This window comes from Triturus cristatus, chromosome 8 (assembly GCF_964204655.1).
Source record: "Triturus cristatus chromosome 8, aTriCri1.1, whole genome shotgun sequence".
In the NCBI taxonomy this organism is placed as follows: domain Eukaryota; kingdom Metazoa; phylum Chordata; class Amphibia; order Caudata; family Salamandridae; genus Triturus; species Triturus cristatus.
In genome coordinates this window covers 1,518,585,790-1,518,611,270 of record NC_140591.1, presented here as the reverse complement: position 1 = coordinate 1,518,611,270, position 25,481 = coordinate 1,518,585,790, and the positions used below count along the sequence as shown (strand labels likewise).

The window sequence follows — 25,481 nt, the reverse complement described above, 5'->3', positions numbered from 1 at the left end:
ACGAGCATTGATTGGTGTGAAGAAGGGAATGCATTTTCTCTTGCTATGCTTTTTCGGCATGAGCGTGGAAAGTGACCACACGTTAATCAGTATATTTGAATGTGCTAGGTGGTAAATAGCTTCCTTTAGCATGAGAAACGTCCATAATCTGCAAGGAAACAGTCATTCAAGCATCACTCACTGATCCCACACTGTAAGATGCTTCATAGGTCATTGACAATCAACCAAGGATGGTACTGGAACCTGTCCACACGTCACAACCACAGTCAGTTCACAGACATCAAATCTTTCAGGCAAATACAGTGAGAACTGGTTAACAGCCCCCATGGCTCGTCCCCAGAAGCACTTAACCCATATGCCCTACAAAGCCAAGCCATGGAGCTGGTACATGAAGGCCAAGGGGCACTGAAGTGACAACGAGCTTACGACTTCAAAATCTGTTTTCCGATATTAGAAGCCCATGTGCAGAAGATTGTTGGGTGGATGCCACAAATGCCACATGATGCCTGGACCCAATGCTTGAAATGGAAAAATAGAAGTGCAGATACTCTGCCTCTCAAAATAAAAAAGTGCCGGTACTCAGTACCGAACAGCACCGGCCCATTTTAAGCACTGTCTGGACCTCTACCAATGACCCACTTGCTAAAACCTGGGAGAAGGTGGCTGTCGACTTCTTCAGTTCCATTGCCACCATCCAAAACTTACTACTGGTAACAGAAGAATGTTCCAGATTCCTAGAGGTGATGTCCGTACCACGCACTGCTGCAGACGTGTTTGTTCCCGCACCGAGTAATCTGTTCTACACTGTAGGCTTTCCCGTAAAAGTCAGTTCAGACAACCGCCCACCTTTTATTGGGAGAGAGTTTATGAACATAGCAGCCTCCTTGGGTTTGAAGATCGGAAGACAACCCGTCTTTGGTCGCAGGCGAATGGAGTGGTGGAAGGTTTAGGGCCGCGGAAAATAGCTTCTCAAGACTGCAGGATTCGCCGAGGCGCCGACATATGCAAACTATGCCAACAATTAGGGCACTGTTGAGACACGCCTCAGAACCACATGTCACCTGCAGAAATGAATATAGGACGGAAAACCCAACCTAAAATACCTCATCGTCTGAAAGAATCCAACACAAACATGCCAAAAGAAAAGGAAAATGAGGTACCTCGCTGACAGACGTGGACACGCCCCGTGCTTCAAATGAGGAAAAAGAAGCTCGGGTACTCACTAAATTAAGTTGCGCGGGCCTTGAGGTGCCGTTAGGGGCGTGGCTGGGGGCGTGGCTGTGATCCAGGCATTTAACAATATCACCATTTGTTTGGTGTCTATCAGAGGCTGGTGATCGTTGAGACAGGTACTGCATTGTCAACATTTCCACATACATTTTTACAGACCAGATTTTAAAATGACACCTTAAAACATCATATAGCGAAATAAAAAAGTTAAAGGTGTAGTGTTGCTGAAAGGATGCATTTTCTTCAATAGTTGTAAACTGTCACCAGGGACCCACATTCTAAACCCCTTCCCCTTCTTGAAGAGCATGAGAGGGAGTAAGGGCCAGCGTGTCTCTTCCAGCTGTTCCACGACGCGTGAACCTGTGACAGCAGGGAAAGGCACATACATATACATACAAGAACATTCAAATCGGCACTTGCAGCCACCTTCAATAAATGTTTTTAAAATAAATGTGGCTGAGGTTCCGTTTATGTATGCTGTGCCTCAAGTCACCGCATCCTGACTCAGCCAGGCCACAGAACACGCACCTCCCAACACGTACCTTTGGACTTTGTGTGAGTTGTGATACATGGAAGGCCTCAGCCTCTATGTCATATGTGCAGATGTGCGGGGCCTTATATTGTGCAGTTTGAGATAGAGCAAAATTTGCCCCAGGACATCTGAGAACTTTACATGGCAATCATAAGTTTTACTTTAAGGCATAGTTCTTAAGGACAGATGCCTGCAATCACAGGGTGATGAGCTGACGCTGGGATTCGAACCTGCTTCCCCCACTTCCACTGTCGGCAGCTCTGGCCACATCTACTCTTTCTGTGGCTGTTGCCTATGAGAGCGGCGCATAGACAGACGCCATCGGAAAGGCTTATTTCAGCAGCATTTGCACGGTGTGTACCCATACTTCAGAGCCTGCGCCCTGCTGCCACTCTCCTAGCCCAAGGAGAAGTTCCGGAACTAAGGGGGAGAAAACCGAGAGGTGCCGGTACTCTGTACCGGTGAGTACCTGCTCATTTAAAGCATTGGAATGAGAGGGTGTTGGTGTGACACCACAATAGTCGCAAGCAGGGCACAAGTCAGGGGACACGCAGATGGATGGCGTCCACCCCCTATTTTCACAGGGTGGACGCCGTCCGTCCTGCCACGAAGTTCGGCACCATTGAAACATGCTGAATGTGTCCTGGTGTAATTTGCCGACACCGGGATACATTAAGCAAGGCCTGTAAGTTGTCCACTTTACGTGCAAAGAGGCAAAGTGAAGGCGGCGAGGGGGCTTTCTTATCTGAGACTCCAGCTGGGCCCATAACAAAGGCCCAGTTTAAGGGGCCATATGCCCTCCTTTTGTTCCAGTAGGACTATCTGGGGCCTAACCCCCAGATGCCTATGCAATGGAGGATAAAGAAAGGCACACAACTTATCAAGTGCTTAATAGAAAGTACATCTGGAGGAATGTTTTTCATTGTGTATTCAGCCCCTGTATAAAATTGATATGCATGCACTGTGAGAATGTTGAATGTGCCAGTATCTATGAATAACAATTTTAATACCGCTATGTTTATAATTGTATTCTTTTATAGCGCTATTCATCCCATTTTGGGGTGCCAGGAACGCGTTACATCATACACACATTATGCATTGAAGAAAAATCATACAAGTGTGTAAATCAATGTACAGGATGCGTTACATAAGGCAATGAGGGCTACAAGATGTAGGAGTTACATACCATCCTTACCAGTAGGCATTACTGTCAAGAGTGCATGGTCAGTAGAAACAAAGTCAGGATTTCAAATGTAATGCAGTGCTTGGGGTTGTCTGTGCTAATAAGACTTTATTACTACCCAAAGAACCGCTTTTAGCAGCCCTATACAGATTGAGAACAAACAATAAGGTCTAGACCACGGTCACTGGAATTATGCGGCAGTGGAGGTCCAAATTATGCATCAGGGCTGACTAAATTATACAGCAACAAAATGCAAATTATGCGGAGTAATGTGGCACATTTTGAGATAGCATTAGCATTACTTCATTATTTTGCAATTTATACACTGCTAACATTGTCTAGGAAAATATTTCACCCTATTAGTACCAGTTTAATACCCAAATACAGCAATAAACAACTGAAAGATGACCAGTCAACCACTTCAAAGGACCTTCCATTGTGCAAGTATACATGGTGCCACATTTGTAGTGACTTTCGATCAGTTCCAACTAGAAACAGTTTTTTTGTTAAAATCTGCAGATTATGCAGCAGACAATGGGTTATGCGGAAAGTATGGCAAATTCATAATTATGTGGAAAACACTGCAGCAGGGGAATCACACAAATCAATTGGCCCTGGCTAAACCCATGCTTTGCAGTTTACATGTAGGTCCTTGATGCTGGTTAATAGCTCATTGTGCTATAGTTGGACTGCAACTAACAAAAGGTTCTCAGTGTTAAAAGCACTTACCTAGCTACATAAAATAAAAATCTCTCATCTACATGTTACAAGATGTGCTTTGCAGGAGACACATTAACTTTCTATGCTACTTTATGAGTTGTGGCATCTTTTTATTTCTCCTGTTTTACATGTAAGGTTAATACTTTATCTTTAATTCTGGGCACACGAGGGTGGAGCATGGATGGCAGGCGGAAGCCACATGCCTGTCAATTGTCATGTGCACCCTCTATTTGGCTTAAATTGATGGAGAAATACACCTAGTGGAGTGGGCTAGAATACCAAATGTAGTGTTCAACTTGCATTTTTTTGATAATGGTCAAAGTGGGCTAACATTGTCAGTGTATGCTAGTTAGGTTAATATATTTTATAGTTTGATATGCACAAGTATAGTTCATAGCATTTTTAAGGCAATGCACAAACTGAGCTTTGTTCTTGGTGCCACGTTCAGTATGCCTAGCTTGTAGCACTAAGTGGCTTGCCTACAGTAGTAAGTCACCAAATGTCATCCACACTTGAGCTGTTCATTCCTTCAGGCAGGGAACTCAAGTATGTTTTCAGGATAGACCTGCTAAGCATATGTTGGAGGTCTCAACATGTTATGTCACTTCTTGTGATGTCACATCCTGTGAGGTCATGGGCCGTGATGCCACTTCCTATGATGTCACACGCAATGTCACTCACCATGATGGCATCTGCATGCTGCCTAACTTGGTTAGTCCCCAAACTTCTTTTTTTTAGGACTTGTTCCCTGGTCGCAATTACATTCATCCTCCGAATGTCATAATTGAAATTAGAGACACAATAGTGGGAGAAACTGACGTGCCATTACAAGGAACTCTTCTTACTTTTGAGCGCTTAGAAGCAACTCCACTGAGCCGTTTTCATCGGTCAGACAACATGATTCTGATGCACCTGCAGACCTGGAACACGATGACGCAACGAGACGCGCCTGTGACGATGTTCACAACATGAACGACTCTTCAGTGGACACAGATTTTATGGCACGACACGGAGGCCAACATTTTGCAATAATTCCTTTATTGCATAATATTAGCCTCCGTGTCCTTAATAAAATCTAGATTTTCAGTCCACCAAGGCTGTGGAAAATCTACATTTACCTGGGCAATGTATGTTCTACTGGTCTTCTCATTGATTCTTTCTTTCATATGACCTTGTCCTTACCTTCTACTTCTCCTCTTCCGCGACCAGCCCTTTCTCCGCCCTTTAATTAGTGTATGCCTCCGTCTAGAGGGTGAAACGAACCACCGGCAAGACTCATTGCTAGCATAGTCTAACTCAGGAATTTGTTTATGTTGAGGGGGGTGTGTGGGGTCCCGAGATAAGCCTGATGTGCAGGTCATTTCCTGAGCGCAGCTTGGCACTTCCCTTGTCCCTGGGAAGGGAGTAAGGGACCCTGGGGTGGCAGGAGCTGGAGGCGGGGCAGGATGAGCACACAGGAGCAAGACGCAGTAGAACAGAGCTGGCTTCTGTCCTGTCGCCCATGAGCGAGCCTGCTCTCTGCTTCTTTTTTTTAAATATGTTTTATTAAATGTTATATGCATTACATCATAACCAGTGTCGTCATAGAGAAAAAGCATTCTCATGTAATCAATTATTCATAACAGACTATATGGTCATATTCAACAAATGGGTGACCCTAGTGTCAGCACTCTTAGACCCATCCCCCCCCCCCACACTTTTCTTACATTTCTATCACACCAGAGCACATCCTTACGTCTCCACATCGATTTCATTAGCAATTAGTGACAGGTACATCGGTAATGCATTATGCTTTCATCTCTTGTGTAATATTTCAACCATGTATATCATTCGGAACGTGTTTCTAATTCATGGTGATCGTGGGCGTAGCTTCCATTGGTGCAACAGGTGAAGTGGCACCGGTGCCCCGAGGCCCACCCACCGACCCCCTTATTGTTGTATTTCGCAGTTCAAACAGCAGTCCGGGGCCCACTTCCGTCCTTGCACTAAGGCCCGTGACACCCTGGTTACGCCACTGACGGCGGTTTGATGTCTGGCGAGTGTTATGTAAATCTCAGCATTTCAGCCCATCCTGTAAAACCATCAGGATACCTGTGCATGTTTCCCACACGTTTGTCTAATCCTGTAACTGGAATTACACAAATAACATTTGAGAAATAATGCGACATAAAAGTAGGGTGACTGATTTACAGCTATATCCAAGGTGACGTATTATACACGGAGAATACACCAGAATTTCAGCAAAAGGTAAAACTTTGCTTTTTTCAAAAGATTATTTAAACTGACAAACAAATCCTTATGAATAAGAACAAAATGTTTCAATTAACACTTCTTAGACCTGATGCTCGAGAACTGTAGGTGGCGCTCTAACACCAGTAAGTGAAATTCGCAGCGAGCTGCTTCAGAATGTGAACCTGAAACCTCAGCACATTGCGCCGCTCGCTGAGATGCGCTTCGTGGCCCTTCTCTTTTCGAAGTTAAACCAGTGATGGGGAAAGAAGCATCTGCCTGACTGCCTGGAAGACGTGTTCCAACAAGAAAGTAAAAGATCCAATATTGCACCCAGTATCCAACTGGGAGGAGTCTTACAGAAGCTCCAGGAAGTGATAGGCTCTGCTCTCCGCCTCGAATGAAGCCATTGGCTGTGGTTCTGCCGCGCCTCCAGAATATTTATGGACTGACAACTGGGCGAAGCAATGTTGAAAGGACTGCGGAAGAACTGACAGCGGCAGAGGGGCCCTGAGAACAGAGCAGCGCCTGACAGAGCAGCGCCCGACCTCTGCACAGCAGCTGGAAGCAGGTGAGGGGAACGGGCAGCGTCACCAGAGGTGATTGGAAATGGCATGCAACATGTATTTCTGGCTCTGGCTATGTACTGTACTGTAGCGCTAGATGGCTCGTTTCAAAGCACTCCAGTTTTGACACATGAGGCAACGAAGGCACAGAGACTGTGGCGGAATGTCCAGTTCACCGTTTACACATGGGGTTTTCCTCCTCACGTTGCTCCATTATGTACATCTACTGAATTGCTATGGAAGAAAGGCAATTTTCTTGCAGTTGTTTTCAGTCGTGTCTGTTGGGTACACAAACTGCAGGACTCCCCTTGTTTTTTCGGCTTTAAATATGTAGTTCAGTGTCTAGAAACCCACAGACTCAGACATTGGTGCTGGAACAGTTTTCCGAGTGGAGGTGCCCCCATCAATGTTACATCACTGAACTCATAGGAATTGTGAAAAACCCAAGCATCACACCAAGATCAAGTGTAACAAACGAGCCAAGCACATTCAGCCGAAGAGTGGTAACGGGGGAGTATGTAAAAGGAGGGTGGTATATAGACAATGGTGAATTTTGGAGCAAGCTGTCAAAAATATACTTCTAAAGCATGGCATGGCAGCCCACTGTCATTTACAGACTACACACTTTCCATTGAAATGGCCACATAATTCGTACTGACCTCCAGTTTTACTGATAAAACTATGCAGCGCTCAAATCTCGTGTGGAGATTGGGTATGAACAAATATTTATCGTTTGCACATCACCAACTAAAATATCTTGATATGTTTGGATCCTATTAAAATCTTTTTTCCCCTAATACTTCAGAATTACAACAAATGTTCCTCATTTGTACTATCATAACTGATGACATCATCTGAAATATTTGTACAGTTCATTTACAGGTATTTAAATGTTGTTGTGTGTTAGGAAAAAACTGACATCCTGCAGCCTTTCCCTTCAGTCCCTGCACCACAGCAAGATTGCCACATAGTTCACTTTACAAAACCCTCAACCTTTGCAGTCACAGAAAGAAAAGTAAACACCAATATCCATGTCAAAAGAATAAGCAGCAAATTTGCCAGAAGAAATAACCTGACATTTGACCATTGTCTTTGAATGCACAGCAAATGTAACAAGATGTAAAAGGCCTCTTTATTGCTCATTCACCTTCCGAACTCCAGCACGGTTATTTTGGGGGTGCTGTGGCACCCCATACTCCTGTTTTTAGCATCTATGGCCACAGCTGGATCCAGGAAAGAACATCACATCAGCTTGAATTGCCACAAGATAGAGGAGGGGACTGCAAAGAGAGTTCCAAACCCAACCACTAGATGACGGGGCGGTGCACAGCCTGTGTTTCCTAAAAATAGTTCAAGATGTAAAACTACTCCCATGGGCAGGGCCATTGGAATTATGTGATTGTGCAGCAATTTTTGCATAATTATAGATTTGCTGCATTTGCCACATAATCCATCTTCTGCTGCATAATGTGCAGATTTTAACATGATTTTTTTTGTTTCTAGCTCAAACGGTTCCAAAGTTACTAAGAATGCAGCGCCACTTGTTGCAGCACGGTGGAAGTCCCTTTACAAAGCTGGACTGCTCACATTTTTGTTGCTTCTTGCTATATTTAGGTGTTAAACTGGTACTAATAGGGTGCAGCCAATGCCCAGAAAGTGTTACCAAGTTTAACAAGCATTGGCATAGCCAATAGGTCTCTCCTTTGGGACCTGATAAGTGTTTAGCCATGCAACAGTTGATGTTGTTGCACCAAGGATATTGTGCTGCATTACTAAATACTTAAAAGGTCCCAAAGGCGAGACCTATTGGCTATGCCAAAGCTTGTTTAAATGGCAAGTGGGCTGCATCTGTTCTCTGCCTGTGAGTAATGCGGCCACGTGACCCGAGCAGCTGCTTCATATGCATTTCAAAGAGCTTGCAGATAATTGTGTGTCTATGTGTGTTGGTGAGCAGGGCTGTGTCTGTCTTGTTGCATGGGTGACTGATTTTATAGCTCTGGCTACCTTCCTCAGTGTCTGTGTGTTGTAGAGCAGGCTTGTCTGTGTGTCTTCCTGGTTGTGTGTGTCTGTCTTGCTGTTCATTTTTATCAGCGTTGCTGGTTTTGTATTTTTTATGTGACTATGTTTGTCTTCTGTTAGTTAGTAGCCGTCTGACAAGGAAAGATAACTGCCTGCATTTGTTTGGGTGCGTTGTTTGGTATTATTTCTGCCTGGCTGTCTCCCAGTGTGTGTGTGTGTTTATGGGAGGCAGGGGGAGGTGGGGTGTGTGGGGACCGGGGTGAATGGATGCGGTGTCCTTCTATGTATGCTTGACTGGCTGGCCTCATCTCTCTGCTTGCTTCTGCTGATTAGCTGGGAGTACGTGTCTCTCAACAATGCGCCTTTTCCAGGGATTTCGGTGGGGCGGGTTCTGCTAGGTCTAGGGCCCTGCAGTAGTAAAAATCTGTTATTGGAACCTTCTCTGCTGGGCCCTTTCTTCATGTCCTTAACTCCACGGATAAAAAACTGTTTTATTGACCAACAATGGCTATAAAAACCATGAGGTAAGTCACGTCTGTGATGCTGCCCCGCTTAACTCGCTTGTTTTACTTCATCTTGTATTCTCTGAGAGTATTGACTTTTTCCAGATGCTACCTTTCTGTGGTGTTTCTCATACAACACATGATCTTATGTTGCGCACACTGTGAACCATGTCAACTCTAGGCGTCTGAATGATATTGCGGTCTAAATCGGTGTCCCTGACGATGCACAAATGAGATCTTCATTGAGGCTGAAAGCAGCGCAAGTTTCTCTCCGTGCCTGTCACAGGTCATAAAGGTGTACCTTTATGACAAATCCAATCCACTCTGCAGAGCTCGGAGAGCGATGGTCACTGATGTGTCAGGTGGAATTATCATTTTGTGTGATGGCCGGATACACAGCAGTTGAAATACTGACATCCCCAAACAGTTTGCCGTGCTAAATTCACCATTTAAGACAGGTAAGGCAAATGTAAACAAGCGTGGCTGCGTGGCCACGCTAATTACAAACAGATGGCCCCTGCGCGCTGCTGCTCGCTCCCGCAAGGTAGATGCCGTGGCATGCACGAGTTCCTGAAAAGTGCAGACCAATGCCAAAAGGTCATCTCCTAGAGAAGCGCATGCGCGCTGCCTAAGCTCGACCTAAAAGTTATAAAACAGAGAAGTAATACTATTAACGAAATATGCCGCATTATGCTGCATAATTTGCCTTTTCTTGTTGCATAATTTACTCAACCCTGCTGCATAATTTGCCCCTCTCCTGCCGCATAATTCCAGTGGCTCTGCCTATAGGTCACTAACCATTTCATTATCTGTAATCGCATCTGGTACACTACGCTGAAGTGTGGCAAGAAACTTTGACCATTGCCTGTGGTCGACCTCACCCCACCAAAAAACGTATGGTGGTTTTAGGCAATGACCTGCATGTTGGATCGGGTTCTTCTGTGTCCTGCCATAGGCTGTTGTGCTGCGTCAACGAAGATGACCTTGGCCTTCCCTCTGCGGTACCCAAGGATTGGAAACTTGTGGTGAGGCTGCCTGTGACCTCTGCCTTCCAGGGGCAGACAACCTCACCGAGAGCTCTAGGGTGGACTCGTCATAGTTTAGGTGGTCAGGGAGTGCCCTGGGTCTGTCTGTGGCTTGGCCTGCAGAACCCCATGCAAGGACCTCACTCTGGGGGTTCAGTTGCCACGAGAGAAGGGACAGCTGAACTGATTTATGCCTAAACTGATGTGAGGGCCTAGATCCAAGGCTCGGGCCTAATTGCTAAGTGAACTGAGATCGAGAACCCTTACAGACTTACATACAGGTAATAGACACAGCATTTACTTGCACTTTCACCTTAAGACAGCACCTATGGGTTTGCCATGATAGTTACATTAATGCCTGTTATCTGTAGGATCTTATTGGAAGCCCTTTTCTTTCTTAAAAGCCTATTGTGTAGTAATGTGCAGTAAATAATAAAGTACCTCTCTTTTCTATAAAGGTAAGCAAAGGGTTGGACATTTATTTTGCTCCATTGAGTGATTGTTGAGCGCCGAGTCTCTGCCCCTCACACTACTTCCCTTAGAAGCCTAGTAGGAGTGTCCACCCCGCTACCCTGACGTCAGCAGCAGAAAGGGTGTACAGCATGCTCAGTTTTCAGTGCTATAGTAGGCCCAGGCCAGCAGTGGTAACCCGCTCCTACCGCCGCAGTTGTGGCCTGGAAACCCCTGCTTGCCGGGGCTCCCCTGAATAGGTTTGGACAGTATGTAACTTTGCCTGTATTTGTGTGTTAATACATAATTCAATAACCAACACCACTAGACTAACCAATAACCTTGGGCTCCAGAGCAGCGTGATGCCTGCATAAAGCGGATCAATGCCTCGTCAGGGGTAGTAGGCGCTATATAAACGCAGTTACAATGCATTTACAGTGTAAGGGAATGACATGTTTTGCCCAGGGCCACACAATGCTGTTAAGTTGGGAGGCTGGCATTAGAACCCAGGTGTTTTCTGTTCTTAGTCTGGAACGTTTTCACTTCACCCCAAAGATACTTTCAACAAGGTTGCATTTGAGCGCATATGTCTACGATATGACTTAATCGTTACATTAAATGTTTCTTAAGCTGGAAATACCCTCGCAGACACCATATACTGCTGCAGTTATGGGGCCGCCAGAGTTCCGGTAATGCATGTACTTTGACCTTCCGGCATATCGAAACATACATTTTTAGTATTCTGCCAGCCGGTGATTGTTGGGCAGGTATTTGTTTGTTCCAGAATATGAAACTAAATACTTTTTGATAAATCCCTGTCCCCCCTCTCACTGCCTAATGCGCTGATCAGAAACATATTTGTTTAGTTTTCTTTTTAATTATTTTCTTCTGTTATCACATTTCAGGGCATTGTATTCGGAAACGGCTTGCTCCTCTTTGTTTCATGTTGTTTTCGCAGCTGCACAAAGTTTGCTCTTCATTTTAGTTTCCTATAGGGGCTCAACCTGTTTTGAAACCCTGGATTTGCTTTTTTTTAATTAATTAACCTTATTAAAACCTTATACATTTTAATATTTTTAGTCCATTCATTTGCCCTCCCATTTTGTCTCTTTCCTTTGCTCTGTGCAACTGTGGAGATGGTCCCTTTTCCCATAGACCGCCCCTTCTTCTCCTGCTTTGTGCTTGCTGTTTCCTACCTGCCATGTAATGGCGGCGGGTGCACTGCTGGCGCGCCAAAGGCAAGCTGGTCTGTACGTTTCTGCAGCTGTATGAGGGCTGGGGCATGGCACTCTACCAAGGAAGCCATTGCCACACCGGCATCCGGCAGGTGCGGCCGTTACTGGTCTCTCATAAGGAGGAACTGGGTGTGGTCTGTTAATCCCAGTTCTTGGATGAGACTGCTTGGTCTCTTTATTCAGTGTGATGTTTGCATTTCTGTATTGCGGCATACTGTAGAAGAAACCACAATGAGTAATAGAGCGCTACGATTAGCTATGCCATCGAGTGCACGCTCTTTACTTAGCCCTTTTAGATAAGGGACTCGATCTCCCAGATGGCTAGAGAAAGCTGGTATAGACTACTCGTCTATGGTGGTGGCCACAACCATCCTGCCTGATTGTAGACCTGTCTGACAGGTTTGCTGTTGACATTAAAAACTTTAAACATTTTTAGATCTGGCATTAGCAGGATCTTTTGATACTAAAATGATATAGATGATATAGGGGCGTACGGCTGGGCCTGTTAATTTATTGATGTGTTTTGCCATTCACATTTTTGTGTCTTTCACCCGCGACATCATTTGGCATGGGGCAGTAGGTCAGCCCACTTCAGCGATTGGCTAACTTCACTGTGAGTGACAGCATGCTGCTGTTCCACAAGGAGCTCGTCCACACACAACGTCGTTTCTTTCGGAGCCGGGGACTACTTTGGCAATGCATGATTTTTTTCGACCAATAAAACAGTTTTTGCTTATAGCAAGTGTTTTTATTTTTTATACTGGTCAGGGTCCTGCAGCTCCCCAAGAATAGAGTTTATCAAAACCCATTACAAAAACAAAACAAGCATTGACAAAACCAAAAGGCAAAAAGACAGCCCCAGATCTTTTGACTTTGCCGTTGCTTGTTACCTATTAAAAGTATATGAAAAATTAAGAAATTTGTAGTTGGTAAAATCTCCCCATTCAGATACAATAGACGCTTGGTATCTCAGTTTCTGTCCTACAGTAATATCACATCCATAAATCGACCTGCCACTACACTGGAAGGCAGCTATATGTTTACTATTTTCAGCTCAACTCTCAATTACTTTGGGGGGGGGTGGGTAATTATAAGTACAAATACGAATAGTAATTAAGTATGTGACTTACGGTGCAATGCCAAAAAAAAATCCTTACAATGCAGCGGTAGGCCACTATAGAGGCTACAATATATATGGGCGAGGGTGACCACGCTCGGATGAGATGTGTATTCAGTTCCTTGTGGAAGTGAAGAGGAAAGGAATTCTCAGTCCTGAGAGTATAGCAGGAGAGGGCCCTTTGTCCCATCTTCTCCTTCTTCACCTCTCTTAACTCACACCTGATGAAGTCTCTGCTGCAGGGCCAACAAAGACCTTGATCCTTCATGCCAGGTACAGCAGAGTGTTTCTTTTTAACATCATGTAGGTGATGCAGCAGACGGCTAAGGCACTGGTTAACTGCGACATTTCAGAAGGATTTAATATTTGATAGAGGAGTCCCCCCTGGGTGAGTTGTGTGCTGTACAAATACATATAACATAGCAATAAACGTGGGATTTGGCTGGGTGTCCCCTTCAACCTCTGCTGTTTAACTGAACTATTGTATGCTTCTCCTCCAAACTGCTTACAATGAAAACAACTGAGCACAAGAGAAAAACACGAGGCGCTGATCCAGTGATGCTCTGTGAACTGAGGCAGACAGCACAGCTCTGTTCTCTATCTCCCCAGAGGAGAGGACAGTTAGAGAGCAAAATGGTAGGGGAATTCTTCCAGTTGACTTAAAGAACAAAGATGGCGGCTGCATTCCCAGCAGCAAACTGAGTCTGATCCCAGATGGAAGAGGCAACAGGCAGAGCTAAGCCCTCAAGGGCATAGGAGCTCGAATGTCCCAAGTTCAACCACTCGGCTTTTGAGGGAAGCTTGGAACCCTACCTGATGCAGTAAAATAGGCAGGGGACACATGGCGCGTATCAGAAGCAAAGAAAGGGAGGCGCTTTGATTTGAGGCACCAGCCAACTCAACAAACTACTTAAGCAGTTAATTGAAAGCATTGCTCAAACCGAATAACCTTTTGCTAATTCACACCAAGTTAGTTAGTGCTGTGATGGACTAGCTAATGAAAGAGGATTTGACACACACAGCAAGACAGACGTCTGTAGGAGAATTGGTAATTGCACCACTATTTCAGTGCCAAGGCTGTGAACCGCAGCACGTCTGTTATTCACAGGAAGCACTTCAGGCCGCAGACTGGTGCCAACTTACTCAAAGACACGTGAAGTTAAAGAAGCGCCTGCAAAGGGGATCACATGCCTCGTGGGGAGGCGCTGTCACTCCTCAAACCGAAGCAGGATGAGGTTAAAGTTGTGACTCGTGAATTTGAGCAGGACAAACAAAAGTGAACTGTTTTCCAGCACGAAAACAACTCCAGGGCCCTTGCAAGTGTATTAAAAGCGTCACTCCCAGGGAAACATGCATATTTTTCAAGGTTGTCCTTTAAAGAAGTTATCTAGGCTCCCTCCTTGACACTCCTTTCTACTGTTGCTTCTTCCACTAATTTGTATCGTGGACCTATCATTCTCTGTTTTCATCAACTCTCAGTTGTTACTGTTTTTTAGGGAGTCATGTTCATACCATACCACCATGCCAATTATAAATTCAGAACTACAATTGATTGAAAAAACATCTCATCTTTTTCATTACATTTGAATCAAAAACATATATCATCAATTTCACACTTTTAATATTATTTTTGCCAATCCCACCTATTGGAGTTAAAAAGCTGTCATTGTGTTCACAAACATACTGTTCGTCCATTATCTAGCAAGAGATATCTTGATAGGGCCACCTTCCATCCTTGTTTCTGAATCTATTTCCTTACAAATGCATCCACTCAGGGTGTGTTGTGTCTCGATGCTTTACTTTTGCCACTTATCGTATCATGTACCAACTGTGCTAAATAATGACCAAATGTTGACCACAGCTAGGGCATGGATGGCGATGGTGGACTTACTCACTGACTGACTAACTGATACTGACTGACCCCTGAGAGAAGAGACTTGTACATACGAACTGCAGAATTGCCCTTCTTGAGCGGGTGGCTCGGTTGATGGGCGGCGGGTACTACATGATGGCTCCCCCCTTATGCTTCCTAGCACTGAGATGCCAGATGTCCTACAAGTGTGAATAATTCACAACACTGAGAGTTGACGGATGGAGCGACATGTCTGACGGTGGGAGGGGGGTGGGTGGAGTTGGAGTGGGGGAGGGAGGGTTGGGGGTGTTTTGTTAACCCATTAACTGTCGAGATAGATCAGAGTAAGGCCTAGCAGGGATGCTTATGGAATTGAACCAAATAGGAACAAAAAGAGAGCGAGGAAAAAGAAAAACTTGTCCTCTTCCCCAATGACTTTAGCAAAACAAAATGGACAAGTTTTTGACGATTCAGAGCAAACGTTTTTTGCTATCACCTTATGGAAAACTTGAAAGGAGAGAGCACAACTGCTGTGGAAAAAACCCCTCACCCACCTACCTAGTAGGTGGCATGCTTCATCATTGGGGCCCAACTGGATTGCCTAGTACAATCCAGCTGTGCAAAGACGCCTGGATTACAGCGGAGCAGGATATTGAGCAGAGAGTGGCGTGCTATGAAACCCCCCCGCCATTACCTTTCTTTTTCATTAAGGTCAAGAGGGGATTTAAACGTCGATCGATTTCCAGAGGCATAACTACCTCTTTACTCAAGTGAGACCGCTTTCCATGTTGTCTGTCTTCAAAGTTGTTGTTTGTATGTCATTTATTGTTTGTATGTCGAATTTCACGCATTCTTCGCACCAAGTAAGAACGCGCCACCATTTTAACAAACATTGACTACGATGCACGCGCACTTGGCCTAAGAAGTATATTGGGCCCCCAGATTGGCCATCATTTGCCTCTCAACACCTAGTGTGTGTAATACAATTGCGATTGCGCCATATACACGCACACTATTGATAAATGATAGAGATTATGAGCACCACGTGCCCCAGTAATACTTGATTACGATATTGACTCACTCACGGATTCCCTGTGTATGTCTACACTATTGGGGCACATTGTAGCCACGCAAGCCTGTTCTAGTGTTCGTGCATGCCCACCATGCTACTGGCATTAGATCACCAGCCACAAGTTGAAAGGAGCATGCATTTAGTTTATATGCATGATTCACAACAGTTTTACACATCCTTACTAATTAACTTTTTATTTTCAGGTAGTCTCAAACGGAGATACTGTGAGTACATTACCACTACACTCACAGCACACTTGAGGGTGTGTGCTGATATTTACATGTGGCCTATACCTTGTTTTTATGGCCATTCACCTTTTTCTGGTCCTGACGAAAGCCTCTAGAACCATCCAGAAGGCTGAAACTAGTTGACCTTATTTACAAGGGATATCAGGAAAATAATATTCCTAACTATATATCCCACTTAACTTTTTAACATTAGTCCTGGGACCCTTCTAATAAAAAGTTTTTTCAAAGGGCATTTCTCAGAGACTTTTTTAACCTATAGTCACATCTCACATAATTTCCATAAGGTGATAGCAAAAAACGTTTGCTCTGAATCGTCAAAAACTTGTCCATTTTGTTTTGCTATGGAATTGAACCTCCAGGTAGAGATATAGATCACGACTATCCTAGAACTGCTGTCTGGGTGGATGACCGCAGGAACGCTGTGGGAGGCGGAGACATCAAAAGAGAAGTTGCTCCTAAGAATGTATAATAATACATGTAAACGATGCAAAGTAACTCATTGATGTATGAGCAATGATTCCGCCTAAAGATGATACTGGTGTATGAGTTGTAAATGAATAAAATTTGTTTACAAAAAAAAAATCTATCAACTGTGCTAACAAAGTTTCATCTACTTTCCCCTTTCAACTCCCTTAGGATATTTTAAACAAGCATTGGCATAGCCAATAGGTCTCGCCTTTAGGTCCTTATAAGTATTAAGCCAGGGATATTGGCTTTGCCAATGTTTTTAAGCTACGTTGGCCGATGTTGGAATGGGAAACTTCCCTGCATAGACTACAGTCGCCTTCCCCTGCCTTGAGTGTAAGGTGTACAGAAGCAGCAATGTGGCAAGCATGTCCCACAGTGATAAACAGCCAAAGGAAAGTGTGCAGCGTGATGTGCATGTGTTGATGCAACAGCAAATGTTGTATAATTAAAATGGATCATTCCTGCTTTGCCCCTCCAAACACACCCAAGAGAAATAATGTTTATTCACTACTGGAAGTGAAGGGAGAAACATCTGTTGTCAAGTGTCTTTCCCCGCTACATCATGCGATGACTGTACAGATGGACAACTGGACAGCAACCAATATCTGCCCATCAGGCCGCTGTGGATGAACACAAGGTTAAACTTAGCACCAACTCCCAGAATTTGTGTTATTTGTGTCACAAAGGAGAGCCAAGGCAAATTATGGCTGAGTCCCAGCCAGTTACGCTCACAGGTTTTGGAAGTAACATGCCCCCGGTGCACTCTGGTACATCTAGTCATCAAATTAGTATTTGCACCGTTATCACAGTGATTGTGGATAATACAAACCCAGCAGGAGGCCAGCTCTGTGAATTGATAGGCAATTAGGCCATTACAGGTATTTATAACAAGCATTGGCATTGCCAATAGGTCTCGCCTTTGGGACCTTATAAGTCTTTAGCCATGCAACAGTTACATAACTAAATACTTATAAGGTCCCAAAAGCGAGACCTATTGGCTATGCAAAGCGGGCGCACGGCCGCGAAAGTGATCGCAATCGCGATCAAACATCAAAGCGGCCGCGCGGCCATGAAAGTGAAAGTAATCGCGGTCAAGCGCGGCGCGCGCGCCCGCGCACATGCACTGTAGCTCTAGGCTGGCCTGGTAGCACTTTTTGGAGCCCTCTCAAGAAGTCTCGACAGACCAGCGCATGCGCTGGGTCAGGCGAGACCTAAAAACAGGGGCTGGTTGTGCTCTAAGCTGTGTGAGCAGGCTGGCGGGGGCCTGCCAGGACAGAGATGCTGGGGCATTGGCGGAAGGGACCCTTGGGCAGGAAGCACTGTAGGGGGACGGGTGTCCAACACCAGAACCGGGTGAGGGAGGGGGACAACACCAGAAGATGGAGACTAGGGAGAGCAGCTTTAGAGGAATGAGACCTGGCTAAGGGAGAGTAGCTCTATAGGAGCGAGACCTGGGTCCTAAACCTGCTCGGGGAAAGAGCAGTCCAGTGCAGTGTGTATGGAGGTCGGTTCAGTGGGTCCAGAAGTGAGCGACTAGGTCAAGGAGAAGGGCTCCAGAAAATGGCCACCAGAGCCAGACCAGTGCAAGCAGGTCCTCCGGAGAAGGGAGATGGCTCGTCCAAAATCAGAATGAGGGAGCCATAACTGGCCAGCGCAGACCATCCACGGAGCAGGATATTCAGAATCAGTGCTCCTCTGGCCAGGATGAGAGGCATGCGGTATTGTGAGCAGGGGCTGGACCGGAGGAGGGAAAATAGATGAATCAGAGAGGAGGAAGGGATCGAGTAAGGGAATAAAGACTGAGCGAGGAGGGGCTAGAAGGAGGGACGGCCTGAGGAGGAGGGAAGAGGGAGAAACTGAGGAGGGCGGGATCTGGGAAGGGAGAAATACTGAGCGAGGCGTGCTTAGAAGGAGTGACCACATGAGGAGGAGGAAAGAGGAGGAACATGAGAGGAGGGAGCAGAGGTCGGATGTGGTGTAACTTCCATGGCAACAGACCTCTAAGCTTGGTAACCAGGTTCAAATCTAAGTGTCGGAACCAGCATCCTGTAATTCTGTGCACATCACTTAATCTCCCCTGCCTGAAAATTGAATCTGTCCGTCTGTAATGCAACTGGTGGTCATGTAAAGCACTCTGATACCTTCGGTCGCGTTTGCTCTATTTAAAACTGCAAAAAAGTAAATACCTTTTTTTTTTTAAAGCAGTATTGTGTGAGGGGGTGGTTGGGTGGAATAATAGAAACAAAAGACAGACACGCTACGAGCAATGTACGAGTTGGATATTGTCTAACATAACATACCATACTATACCATAACATCCCATACCATACCAAACCATACCATACCATACCATACATAACTAACATAACATAACATACCATACCATACATAACATGACAGGACATAACATAACCTACCTATATCAAAACATAACACGAAGAGCACAACACACATAAACCTGTCTATTCTACAGGTACTTCCATGGGAAAAAAACATATCTGTCTTCCCTCCTCTCACATTCGGTTGGACTTTACAGCCAGTGACGTCCCCCAGGCTAGCCCCAGAGAGCTCTGGGAATGTTTCTCGTGGGTGTCAGTGGCACCTCCAGAAGAAGTCGCCCCCTTCACCCCCACCCCCTCCTGTGCTCCCAGATAACCGGCTGCGAAAACCCAATGTTTTAAGGTCAGCCTGAGCTAGCACTGCAGAAACCGAAAGGCTCTTGTTTTCCTCCTGCCTACAGACGAACAGGAAAGGCTTATATTTTTTAATATACTTTTATTGGGCTCTCCATTCTGCCTCTATCCCCTCCGGCTCGGATCGATGTGTATGTACAGCTCACCTGCGCGTCGGATAGACAGATTAAATTCTGTCAGAGCCGGCCTCTTTCTGTCTTCGACTCTCCTGTAAAAACACCGAAAGAATGGAAGGAAAGAGGGCACCGCGGAAGAGTACTGAGAGGGTAGAGCTTTTCCCTTTGCCTACACTCTTAGCAAACCACTTTATAATGGCCTCTGCCAACCGTGAGGGCACGCGCCCCCTGGCACTGCGGCCCCTCCATTATTTTAAGCAAATAGAAATGATATTAATGATGAGACAAAGCAAAATCTAATAACATTTTTCAGCCTCAGGAGCCAATTTGTACAAGCAGAGCGGCTAATAAAACAAGCATTTGCAATGTAATTGGTCCGATTGCATTGCACATGCTTAAGTTTAAAACTGAGCGCGGCGCCACTTCATGGACACCGCGCTCGGTTTCTTGATATATTTCTTAACTTCAACACTGAGCGCGGTGTCCTTGAAGTGGGCGCTGCGCTCAGTGCTAAAGTTAAGAAATATATCAATAAACCGAGCGCTGTGTCCGTGAAGCGGCACCGCGCTCAGTTTCAAAGTTTGGAAAAAAACCAAAGTTGAAAAAAAAGACTCGCAGAGCGTTTCCCTTGCGCGAGCGAGCAGGGGCACCATATGTTTGCAAGTTAATTACAAACATATGGTGTCAAAGCTCGCTCCCGCAAGGGAATCGCCAAACGTGCACGCGTTGTCATTGAAAGCAATGCAGCGCGTGCACGTTTTTAGGGCGAAAAGCGAATCCATTCCAAAAGGTCTTTTTCCTATGCAGCGCATGCGCGCTGCGTAGGTCGAGACCTAAAAAACGGCGCCACTGGATGATTTTGCTCTAAAATGCAGACCTATCTTTTCATTTGTACTACTTCCTGCTATGAGACAGCTGTAAAGATAATCATACAACAAGTGGTCCAAACAAAGATAAATATACCAGAAGTTAGTTATACGGAATAAGGCTCAAAAGAATTCCCCTAGGTGAAAATATTGTGGAGGTGGGAAGAATAAAAACATATGCACATTGTTTTAAAAGGACTGTACTTTAGAAGAAAATCATCAAATTCTGCTGAACTTAATAATGAATTCTGAGAAAGACGAAAAATAAGAATGTTGCCAACATCTATCACGGTGTATTTAGTTTGGAATTGACAAACTATAAGTTACAAAGTTTCAAATGGATGAAACATGTTTTGTTACAAACAATTAAATATTTTTTAAATCAGTTTTTCGAAATATAGGATTACGATGGTGGCATGTTCTGAAAATAATGAATCAAAACATTTGAGCAATTTGGAGTTGATGGAAGCAGAGATTTGTAGGATCAAATTAAAAAAGAATTGTATTCCAGTATATAGGCGAGTCATTATCAGGCTGACTCATGAGGCAGACACCTTCAGCTGACTGGCCACTCATTACAGAATCAGTGGTAGTGATATTAGGAACACACTTGCTGCACCTGCTTACCACTGCAGCCGGTACCAAAGTGGTCTCACTGGCTTTACATCTCTTTTGTTTGGGTTGCATCCTGTAAAAGTGGTCTGTGCCCCCAGCCTCTACTGGCACTGTAAAGCTATCTGCTGATGGAGATGTGTGAAAAGATTCCATGTATTAGACAACGAGCCATTTGCTGCAGTCTAATTGCTTCTTTTATGCTGTTGAATTTCTACAGAAAGTATTGAGGTAAAATTTATTTGTTTTGTTATGGCTTATAGCAGAGCTAGCTCTCTCACAGAGCTAATACAATCCGTACAGGAAAAGGGGCGAAAGTTTTGCCCTCTCTTGTAAGTCTAAATCTGATGATGATTGCCCCATATTTTTTAGACATTGACAGACTCAATTGTTATTAGTTATGTATGGAGTTTTATCATTGCACCGACATATAGCCTTGTTATTGGAGTAGACACAGATAAGCCTGCCTAGGCATGGCTGTCCTTTTATAGGTTGAGCTTTCTAGACCTGTTGTATTCTCTTTGTGGGCTTAAAGCCCGCCCTCTGCTTTTCATTTGCTTGTTTCAGTGTCCTTGCTTGCTAATGGTCAGTCCTGCCTCTTTGTCCCTCCGTTTTGTCTTTCTTTCCTCCCACGGAGCAGGGACCAAATACTGTATCTTTACGCTTTGGTTGTTTACCTGTCATTTGGGGGATTTTTTAAAATGTATTTCCTGCTCCTGTTACATTGTGGGTGTGTGTTCAGCTTCGGCACCCATGTTTTATTGGATCTTCGCTCCTGCCCCCTCCTTCTGCCGGCTAGCTTGTTAGCAGCATTCCATATTGACACTTTTAAAACCCTTGGCTTTATCTCGCCAGGATTCATCTTGTTCCCCCACCCGCCCTCTCACTTATTCATCTTGCGCCCGCTCCCTCATGCAGCACTGGCCATCTTGCTTTTAAAGTGCCCATCAGGACTGTATATTTGGATGTTTATTCGGTCTATTAATGGCTATGTGAATGAGACCACGGGGTAGATCGCCGAGACCCGAACCATGTTCCCCAGCTTCAAGGTCAGCCGCTCTAGCCCTTACACCACATCCTCTTCCCTCAAGATATAAGATGGCTGGCACTTCTTTGGAACGCACAATTAAATGTATTCCCATTATGCGTTCCAAAGCAGCGCCAGCCATTTTGTTTTTGTATGACACTTGTTTTTATGTAGCTTCGAACAATCAGTGGATTTAAAGAGTTGGAAGCATGGAATCTGGAAGTAGATTGGCCAGCTGCCTCTTTTCGTTTTCCACCAGAATTTATTGCCAGTGTAAGGACGTGCTTACCCGGAGGTCAGTTTCAATATTGCAGAGCAGTGTGCTAGTTTTTTTAGGCATGGGGAGATAAAGTGGTGTGCCCACAATCACTGGTTGGTGAGCCGATGCTGGGACTCAAACTCGGTTCTCCAGTTACAAAGTCAGCAGCCTTAGCCATAAAGGTAAGCATGGTAATGCCAGCTATTATTATCCATACTCCTTGTTCAAAAATGAATTTAGGTATTTATTGGAGTTTTCCTGACAGAAATAGAACATTCAGGTTAGATTGTGCCCACCACTCAGTAAAATACCCCTTTCAATAATGAAATGAAATGAAATGAAAAATTATATTTATATAGCGCGTAACTACCCGGAGGCCTCGTCGCGCTTCAGCAGATTAGTATAACGAGCTCCAAGGTACATTAGCACGCTTTTGCAAACAAATAAGTTTTTAGGGCTTTCCTGAATGCCAGCCTATTGTTAATCTGTCTAATACTCAAAGGAAGGGAATTCCATAGTTTGGCGGCAGTGTGTGAGAAGGAGCGGCCGCCCCAACGAGCTTTGATAACCTTTGTTGTAGTTGCTAGGTGCAGTGAGCCGGAGCGGAGGGCTCTGGGGGGGACGTAAGGCACTACAAAGGGGAACAAGATGGCAGGGCCTGCTCGATGGAAAGATTTGTACACAATGCACATGGCCTTAAACTGAGCTCTGGCAGTCATTGGAAGCCAATGAAGCTCCTTTAGGGCTTTCTTGGCTGATTGCCAACGGGGAATATTAAACAATAGCCGGGCGGCACAGTTTTGGGTGACTTGGAGCCTTTTGGTCACCGCTGCAGGGGCGCCTAAATATAAGGCGTTCCCGTAGTCCAGGCGAGAGAGAATCAGGGCCTGAACCATGACTCTCCTCGCCTGGAAAGGGAGCAGAGGAAGAACCTTGCGGAGCATTTTCATTAACCCAGCACAAGTTGAGGCAGTTTTGGTAGCTTGGACCGAGAAGTCGAGCGCCCTGTCAAGCCAAATTCCAAGGCTCTTTATCTGGGGCTTAGGGAGGGGAGGAGTGCCAAGGCATGTAGGCCAAATGGAGGCCAAGGTGTTCGGTGAGGAGTTACCTAATAACATGATCTCCGTCTTCTCCCCATTAAGTTTAAGACAAGAGGAGTGCATCCACTCAGCAACAGCCTCTAGACACGAGCCCAAGGTGTTAGACGACCCCTCCAAGTGGTCCAAAGAGACCACCAGTTGGGTGTCGTCTGCGTAGGTGACAATACGCACACCGAAGGGCTGGACTATATTTGCTAGAGGTTGCATATAAACATTAAAAAGAGTGGGGCTCAGGGACGAGCCCTGCGGGACCCCACAACTAAGTGGTTGCTTGGGCGAAATCATCTCACCCTCGAACACCTGAAAGAAACGCTCGTCCAGGAAGGAGGTCAACCATTCCAGGGGCTCGCCCGACACACCCATGCCTTTCAAACGATGTAATAAGATGGCATGGTTAACAGTGTCGAATGCGGCGCTGAGGTCGAGTAGTATGATGGCTGCTTTTCCTCCCTGGTCCAGCACCGCTCTGGTCTCTTCTGTTACTGCTATAAGGGCAGTTTCGGTTCCATGCTGAGGGCGGAAGCCCGTCTGAGAGGCACATAGTAGGCTATTGGATTCTAAATAGTCCACTAAGATGTTATTAATGTGTCTCTCAAGGACTTTGCTCATCCAAGGAAGTAGGGAGATAGGGCGAAAGTTGGCCAAGTTGTTCTGATCTAAGGTGGGTTTTTTCAGAAGTGCCCTAACCATCGCACACTTCCATTGAGCTGGGACAGAGTTCGAAGCAATGGAAACATTGAGGACATCCAAGATGACAGGACGGATGACGTCGATGACTTTAATAAGAGTCTGAGGAGGTGCTGGGTCGTTGGGGGAACCCAAGGTGACTTTGAGGATTATTCCATCCTATGAGGAGGAATCTAAAAAAGGGAATTTATCCAACAGGCAAGGAGTCATCGTGTCAGGATCCATTGTGGTGGTGGGCTCCAAGTCACCCCCACCTGTGGAGAAAGAGGAGTAAATAGTTAAAATCTTCTGAGAGAAGAAGATCGCTAAGTTATTGCAACGAGTTTTTGCGCCGTCAAGTGACTGGCGCTCAGGAGGAGGGGGGGTAATTAAAGATTTAGCAATTTTAAAAATTTCCTTAGGGGAGTTGGCAGCTGAATGAATTTTTGATTCATAAAACTGAGCTTGGGCAGATTTAATTTCATTTTTATAGAGCTTTATAGCAGCTCGATACTCCACTTTTTTAGGTTGAGAATATTCTTGTCTCCAGGCTCTCTCTAGTTTGCGACAAAGTTGTTTCCTAGTCCTAAGAGCAGGCGAATACCAGGGAGCGACTTTGGGTCTATTTATTAGATGCAAAGATTCCTTTGGAAGGACTAGATCGAGGGTGCTGGAGATCCAATTGTCAAAATTGACAGTGGCTGTGTCGGGGTTAGTCACCTCCGGGGCTGGCTGATCAATGAGAGCCAGTTTCCATTTAGCGAGTGGAAGTGAAGCCCATTTTCTTCCCCAACGCTTATTGTGGGTGTGTGGGACAGGAGAGCTGCCAGTAGACCAAGAAAAAGGTACCAGAAAGTGATCGGTCCAGGGTAATGGTATGGGTGTCTCAGCGGTTAGGCTCTCTAGATTGCTGTAAATGTGATCTAGGAGATGGCCCCTAATATGCGTTGGTTGAAAGCCTTTCTGGAGCAGGTCCATGGCCTGAAGATTAGATCGAAGGCTATTGGCCCCTGAGTCAAGTGGGACATCCAAGTGCAAATTCAGGTCTCCTAGCAAAGTAAAATTTGCCGAAGAAAGCACTAAGTTGGCGACTGTGTCCGTTATATTGGTGATAAAATTGCTAAGGGAGCCAGGTGGTCGATAGACTAACATGCCAGAAAAAGTGTTTGAGGGGGAAAATTCAAGAGTAAAGTGTAAAGTCTCACAAGCTGGCGTAGAGGATGGGGTGACACGACATCTAAAATTGTCCCTGTAAATAATGGCTAGTCCACCACCTCTACCTGTCTTACGGTCCAGTCGTTTACAGGTATAGCCTTGGGGGGTGGCCCATGCAATTGTAGGATCGATATCTAGCTGAAGCCAAGTCTCCGTTAGAAAAAGGGCATCAGGTTTAAGATCTTCTATCAACATGGCTAATTCAATATGGTGTTTTGGCAGGGATCGGCAATTAAGGAGAAACATCTTCCATTTATACATGAGGGGATGTTTTCCTGAGTTTGGAGGTGAAGCACTCCAGTCACAGGTTTTACAACGGGCCTTCCAGTTTACAGGCAGGACCGAGTGTAGACAAGCAGCTTTAGGGGTAGAACGAAATGCGTTCAGCAATGGAGCACTGTAAGTAACACGGTTACCTACCATATCAGCGGAACTGGGGACGGGAACTGGAGCTGGAAGCGTCCAGTCGCGGACTGGC

General features: G+C 45.3%; 1 protein-coding gene across 3 annotated transcripts in view; it reads left to right on the top strand.

Moving 5' to 3' along the window:
- Positions 1 to 6,138: 6,138 nt before the first annotated feature.
- NEU3 (neuraminidase 3) overlaps positions 6,139 to 25,481 on the top strand; it is an 80,033-nt gene continuing 60,690 nt past the window's right edge. Inside the window, exon 1 of one of the 3 annotated variants that reach the window (XM_085623354.1) lies at positions 6,139 to 6,465. The gene's annotated coding sequence lies outside the window, so the exon portion shown is untranslated. Of the gene's footprint in view, positions 6,494 to 25,481 lie in introns of all 3 variants that reach the window. The other 2 variants (XM_085623356.1, XM_085623355.1) reach the window with 2 other exon arrangements.